This window comes from Lissotriton helveticus, chromosome 2_1 (genome assembly GCF_964261635.1).
Source record: "Lissotriton helveticus chromosome 2_1, aLisHel1.1, whole genome shotgun sequence".
NCBI lineage: Eukaryota > Metazoa > Chordata > Amphibia > Caudata > Salamandridae > Lissotriton > Lissotriton helveticus.
In genome coordinates, this window is record NC_136059.1 from 122,659,237 (window position 1) to 122,666,021 (window position 6,785).

General features: G+C 44.2%; 2 long non-coding RNA genes across 2 annotated transcripts; both read right to left on the reverse strand.

Moving 5' to 3' along the window:
- Window positions 1–257: 257 nt before the first annotated feature.
- On the reverse strand, window positions 258–1,078 carry LOC144819246 (uncharacterized). Its single transcript, XR_013607246.1, has 3 exons — window positions 1,026–1,078; window positions 828–888; window positions 258–378 (listed from the first exon to the last, which is right to left on the reverse strand). It is a non-coding gene; the product is annotated as an uncharacterized LOC144819246 (long non-coding RNA).
- Window positions 1,079–5,372: 4,294 nt separating this feature from the next.
- Window positions 5,373–6,190, reverse strand: LOC144819247 (uncharacterized). The gene is made up of 3 exons (XR_013607247.1): window positions 6,141–6,190; window positions 5,943–6,003; window positions 5,373–5,493 (listed from the first exon to the last, which is right to left on the reverse strand). It is a non-coding gene; the product is annotated as an uncharacterized LOC144819247 (long non-coding RNA).
- Between the last annotated feature and the right edge of the window lie 595 nt (window positions 6,191–6,785).

A 6,785-nucleotide genomic window follows, 5' to 3' on the forward strand; every position in this document is an offset into this window, starting at 1 on the left:
TGGAGCAGGTTTGTGAGTGGTGGTGTGTGAAAAATGAAAAAAATCAGTGAGTTAAAAATTGTCCTGGTTTGAACTTGTAAAATAAAGAATTTTTATTGGCAAGCAACTGGACAATATTAAAATAGTGGCGAGATAAAATAGGGCAACAATGAACCCGTGTATCTCTATAGTTAATAGGGTCTAAGTGTTAGGTCTACATGTTTCAACCTTAATGGTTAAGGTTAACCAGGTTTTCGTCAGGACCATACAACCACGTGGTGGACGGTCTGCGTCCCCTAAAAGACGCACCCAATCCTACCACATGGGACCACTGGATGGCGAAAATGCGCCCGTGGTGTAAGCTCGCTCCACACTGGGTGAGCTAAAAAATCAAAAAACCTGTAAAAGAAAATACCGACATTTGTCAAAGTATTGAACATATTTACAAGCCTGTAACGTAGTGCAGTGCTTCAACGTTGTGTCAGCATGCTGTCACACCCAGTTACATGGTGAATTCAGTGGTAACATCAAACTTCTAGCGTTACCAGTGTTGGGCTCTACTCCAGCATACTTCTAGAGGAGGGAAGTGCAGGTGCGAAATGTGGGACAGTGTAGATTACCCACAACTTTCACACAGAGGGAATATCGTAATTTTCTCTATTCACAACTCACACGTGGTTCATAAAATGGTCACCGCGTGTTACATCCTCGCATACCGACTAGTTTGGTGCGAGACTATATCCAATTCGATCGTGCATGCATTGTCAAAGAGAAACTGTACAACACAAAGTGAGACACACACAACAAAGACACACGACAGACAGAAAGTGTATATAACCAAGGCTCACTCTCAATGGAGTGTTCAGGGACTTCATGGGACGGGGGAGGTTACCCTCTTTAAAACGTATTCTGAAAGAGAGTGATATTTTTTAAGAGGTAGATAAATGCGGGTAAGGAATATCATCCAACTCGTGTCCTGGGCGCGTTCGTTTTTGGCGCTTGTTGAAAAAAGACACGCCCGCAGTGAAACGGGTACTTTTACTTACAGTTAGTTGCCGAGGTATTCAGTTTGTAACCTACTGCCTGCACCGCCCCGCTAGTACTGGGCTGGGTGAAGGCGCGAGTGAAATAGAATGTCGGCGCTTCCGTGATGGGCGTGGTTGAGCCGCAGTCACGTGGGCGGAAGGCCGACAGGGATGCAAGGACGGTGGCCACATAGCCTCAAATGGTAGCAGTGAATGTCAGAGATCGAATCTCGTGTAGGGTAGTAGGGTAAAGCCCAGGCTAGGAGGTACAATATTTCAAATTACAAAATTGTAAAATATTTAAGAGGTCATGAGGAGTATTTCAGATAATGTATACAAAGACCTGAAAGGCTGATGAAATATTGGTGATCGCATCCTAGATAGCCATATCAAAGGGGGGTTCTGAGATAGAAATGGGGTGTATATTACCAGAGGACCCCAATGTTATGATTTAGGCGTGGTCATACTAACCAGAACGAACCATGACTTGATAAATTACAAGAGTGCTACAGTCATGTTTATGGACAACTCATTAGATGGTTAGGAGTAGGCTGAATATTACTCAAAGGGTAGGCTTACAGTATTGAGGCCCAGGGGACATTATCATTCAGGCCCGTGATATGAGTGGAAAGTCGGTACACCCAACGTTGTTCTTTCTCATATAGGATCTTGTGAGAGTTGGGTCCATTTGGAATCTGCTCAATGACAGTCCATCTCATGTCATTAGGAGTGTGATTAGCATCAAGGAAATGGTCAGTCAACTTGGTGGCATTTTTTCTGCAGCGTATTGTGCTACGATGCTCGCAGATACGTTGTTTGACCTTTCTGGTCATCATACCAACGTAGTTCTTTCCGCAGATGCATGTGATCATGTACACAACGTTGGTGCTATTACAATTCGTGTGTTTACGTTGTTCCCACACTCTGCCTTCTTCAAGATTCAGTGTTTTAGTGTTCTCTGTCAGATGGCACACACTGCACTCCCCACATTTGTAGTGCCCAACAATTGGTGGCAAGTTCCACATTTCTGTAATGCTAGGGTTTGAGATGATCGTTGCATTCTTTGGTCTTGTGTTGACAAGGCTGTCTTTTAGACTTGGTGCTTTCTTATAAGAGAAGAGTGGTTTGTCCCATTTCAATGCGCCTGTGCTGAGGATCTGCCAATGTTTTTTGATGCTCTTGCTCACATTGTTTGAAACGGAATTGTACGTTGTAACACAAGTGAGGGGAATAGAATCATTCCGGGACATGTTTTCTTCAAGTAGAGAATCACGAGGCTGATTCCTTGCTCTTTTTTGGCACTTCTCAATTACTTTGTTTGGATACCCACGTTGTTTCAGTTTGCACGTGAGGTCTTTAGCTTGAAGTTTATAATCCGATAGTTTGCTGCAATTTCGCCGTAGTCTCAGATATTGGCCATAAGGCAGGTTTTCTCTGAGTGGACGGGGATGGAAACTCTCGTACCTCAGTAGATTGTTCTTGGCAGTGGGCTTAAAATGTGTTTTGGTTGTTAATTCCTGCCCCTCTTTCTTAATTTCTATGTCCAAAAAGACCATCTGTCGTTTGTCAAACGTGTGAGTGAACTTGAGGTGTGGATCTCGAGTATTAATCCAGTTGGTAAACTCTCTGAGTGATTCCTCAGGTCCTTGCCAGATTACCATGACGTCGTCGATATAACGACGCCAAAACTTGATGTGATCTCTGTAGGGGTTCTCTTGTGTAAGGATGTGCCTTTCCTCAAAGTTATGGACATATAGCCCGGCTATACTAGGAGCAAAGACACTGCCCATAGACGTCCCACCGATTTGGAGGTACAGGGAGCCTTCGTACTCAAAATAGTTCCTTTTGAGTGCGAGCATGGCACATTGTAGGATGAACGCCTTTGGTGTTTGATGTTCCCAACTGTTATTTTCCAGAATGCTCCTAAGGACATCCAGGGTGGCATCTTGAGGAATACTCGTATAAAGGCTCTCAATGTCAAAACTGAGTAGGATGGTTTCATCGTCTACTTGTACATTGTTCAGGAGTGTCAGCAGGTTTTTTGTATCTCTGAGGTACGTTGGGGTAGTTTGTACAATCGGTTTCAGAAAAAAGTCGCAAAACCGAGAGAGGGGTTCCAAGAGTGAGCCGATCCCTGACACGATCGGTCTTCCTGGCGGTGGGATTTTACCTTTGTGCATCTTTGGCAAGGTATAGAAATACGGGATCTTCCCTTCCGTTTTACAGAGGTAGTCCGCTTCCTGTTTAGAAATTGCACCAGAGGCCTCAGTTGTCTCAACGAGTTCCAAAATTTCTGCTCTCAATTCCTCGGTCGGATCTCTTGATAGGGGTTGATAGCTCTTGATGTCACTGAGTAGCCTCCTGCATTCAGTGTCATAATCACTCTTATTCATGACAACAAGGCCACCGCCCTTGTCAGCTGGTTTTATTATGACTGAGGCGTCATTCTTCAATTGCAAGATTGCGTCACATTCTGCCCTGCTATTGTTTTCAAATTGTCTGGGTTCCCTCATTTCTTCAATGTCTTTGAACACGGCCTGTTCAAATGTGTGGATTTCCACAGGGATAGTGTGTGGAGGTGGTGTGAACTTTGACTTAATTTTAAGGCCTGTTTCGTTGGGTGTTTCGTCATTTTCACTGCTAGGGTGTTTTTCAAAGAATGCTTTGAGTTTCAATTTCCGAAAGAAATTGGCCAGTTCGCAATGTAGTTTGAATTTGTCCAAATGTCTCGTGGGTACAAAACCCAGGCCCTTGTTCAGTACTTTAGTTTCAGTTGTAGTGAGACTCCTTGAGGAAAGGTTGGTGACTAGTTCGTCTTGTTGCTTGGTCCTGGTTTGCTCACTCCTGCTCTGCTCCTCGTGTTGTTGCCCACTGGGTCCTCGTCTTCCCACTGTACATTGTTTCCGGGTCTCTTCCGACCTCTGCCGCGCCTGCCTCTGTTCTGAAAAGGAGGGCGGTACTGACTGGGTGGGAAGAAGTGCGGTTGGAATGGTGGTTGCCATCCATACATGGGGAATGATTGATCTGGCATGAATGGTGTCGGGAAAGGAGGTTGATTGTATTGTGGCCATTGATAATGTCCTCTAAATCCTCCTCTTTGTCTTTGTCTTTGGTTTCCATTCCCTGAACTACCACTATTGTTGGAGCTGTTGGACGTGTTGCTGGATGCATCAGAGTCTTGATCTGGTCCTGTGGAAGCTTTGTAGTCAGCATCAGAATAGGGATAGGCCTTTACAAAGGAAAAGCGTTTAAGATCCTTCTGGAACTTCTGTACCTTTTGTTGGGTAAGGTTGTCCCTATATTCATTCATCTCTTTATTGAGATCATCTAGTTTCTTTTTATATCCCGTGATGCTAGTTTTTATTTGTGCTTCAGTCACCTGTATTTCGATCTGGATTTTTTCAGAGAGGCGTAGGGCAGTCTTGAGGATTAGCATGATCCAATCATGGGTACAGTGCCATGCTATACGTGCCCAGTCCCTTCGGAACTCTTGATCGTCCAGAAAGATACGAGGGGCATTAGACACTAGTAAGCCTTTAGGTGCCATTTGATTTGTCACATATTCCTTTAATATAGTGCCGTGTAGAATAGTTCTTATTCTGTTCTTTTTCATTTCCGTCAATTTGTCCCAGTCTGATGTCTGGGATATTGTACTGCTTATGTTTGCATCCGCAAACGCCGCAAGGTTGCCCATGATAGAGTCAATTTCATCAGTCGAGAATGTTAAGCCTTGAGTGTCTGCCATGGTCAATAGTTGTGTAGCCCTCTCCGTATAGACAGTCAAAAGGACAGTGCTGCTGTTTAATAACTCTCACAGCTGTGCGCTGCCAAGATATACAAAAACAATGGAGAGAGCAAGGGTTATGTTCACCAGAGTGAACGGGGAGTACTCCTGTACCCCTGGATACAATAATAGAAAAAACAAAGATGAAGGAGTACCACCAGTGGGAATTCACAAGTCACTGTGTTGGTGGATGGTTTTCACAAAATAGAGGAAAAACTCTTTTTCTTAAAAACCCCTCACTCATCACCTAGTGATGACATGCTTCATCATCGGGGTCCACCCTAATGACCTAGCGTCATCAGGGTGTGCTTCAACACCTGATTACAGTGGAGCAGGTTTGTGAGTGGTGGTGTGTGAAAAATGAAAAAAATCAGTGAGTTAAAAATTGTCCTGGTTTGAACTTGTAAAATAAAGAATTTTTATTGGCAAGCAACTGGACAATATTAAAATAGTGGCGAGATAAAATAGGGCAACAATGAACCCGTGTATCTCTATAGTTAATAGGGTCTAAGTGTTAGGTCTACATGTTTCAACCTTAATGGTTAAGGTTAACCAGGTTTTCGTCAGGACCATACAACCACGTGGTGGACGGTCTGCGTCCCCTAAAAGACGCACCCAATCCTACCACATGGGACCACTGGATGGCGAAAATGCGCCCGTGGTGTAAGCTCGCTCCACACTGGGTGAGCTAAAAAATCAAAAAACCTGTAAAAGAAAATACCGACATTTGTCAAAGTATTGAACATATTTACAAGCCTGTAACGTAGTGCAGTGCTTCAACGTTGTGTCAGCATGCTGTCACACCCAGTTACATGGTGAATTCAGTGGTAACATCAAACTTCTAGCGTTACCAGTGTTGGGCTCTACTCCAGCATACTTCTAGAGGAGGGAAGTGCAGGTGCGAAATGTGGGACAGTGTAGATTACCCACAACTTTCACACAGAGGGAATATCGTAATTTTCTCTATTCACAACTCACACGTGGTTCATAAAATGGTCACCGCGTGTTACATCCTCGCATACCGACTAGTTTGGTGCGAGACTATATCCAATTCGATCGTGCATGCATTGTCAAAGAGAAACTGTACAACACAAAGTGAGACACACACAACAAAGACACACGACAGACAGAAAGTGTATATAACCAAGGCTCACTCTCAATGGAGTGTTCAGGGACTTCATGGGACGGGGGAGGTTACCCTCTTTAAAACGTATTCTGAAAGAGAGTGATATTTTTTAAGAGGTAGATAAATGCGGGTAAGGAATATCATCCAACTCGTGTCCTGGGCGCGTTCGTTTTTGGCGCTTGTTGAAAAAAGACACGCCCGCAGTGAAACGGGTACTTTTACTTACAGTTAGTTGCCGAGGTATTCAGTTTGTAACCTACTGCCTGCACCGCCCCGCTAGTACTGGGCTGGGTGAAGGCGCGAGTGAAATAGAATGTCGGCGCTTCCGTGATGGGCGTGGTTGAGCCGCAGTCACGTGGGCGGAAGGCCGACAGGGATGCAAGGACGGTGGCCACATAGCCTCAAATGGTAGCAGTGAATGTCAGAGATCGAATCTCGTGTAGGGTAGTAGGGTAAAGCCCAGGCTAGGAGGTACAATATTTCAAATTACAAAATTGTAAAATATTTAAGAGGTCATGAGGAGTATTTCAGATAATGTATACAAAGACCTGAAAGGCTGATGAAATATTGGTGATCGCATCCTAGATAGCCATATCAAAGGGGGGTTCTGAGATAGAAATGGGGTGTATATTACCAGAGGACCCCAATGTTATGATTTAGGCGTGGTCATACTAACCAGAACGAACCATGACTTGATAAATTACAAGAGTGCTACAGTCATGTTTATGGACAACTCATTAGATGGTTAGGAGTAGGCTGAATATTACTCAAAGGGTAGGCTTACAGTATTGAGGCCCAGGGGACATTATCATTCAGGCCCGTGATATGAGTGGAAAGTCGGTACACCCAACGTTGTTCTTTCTCATATAGG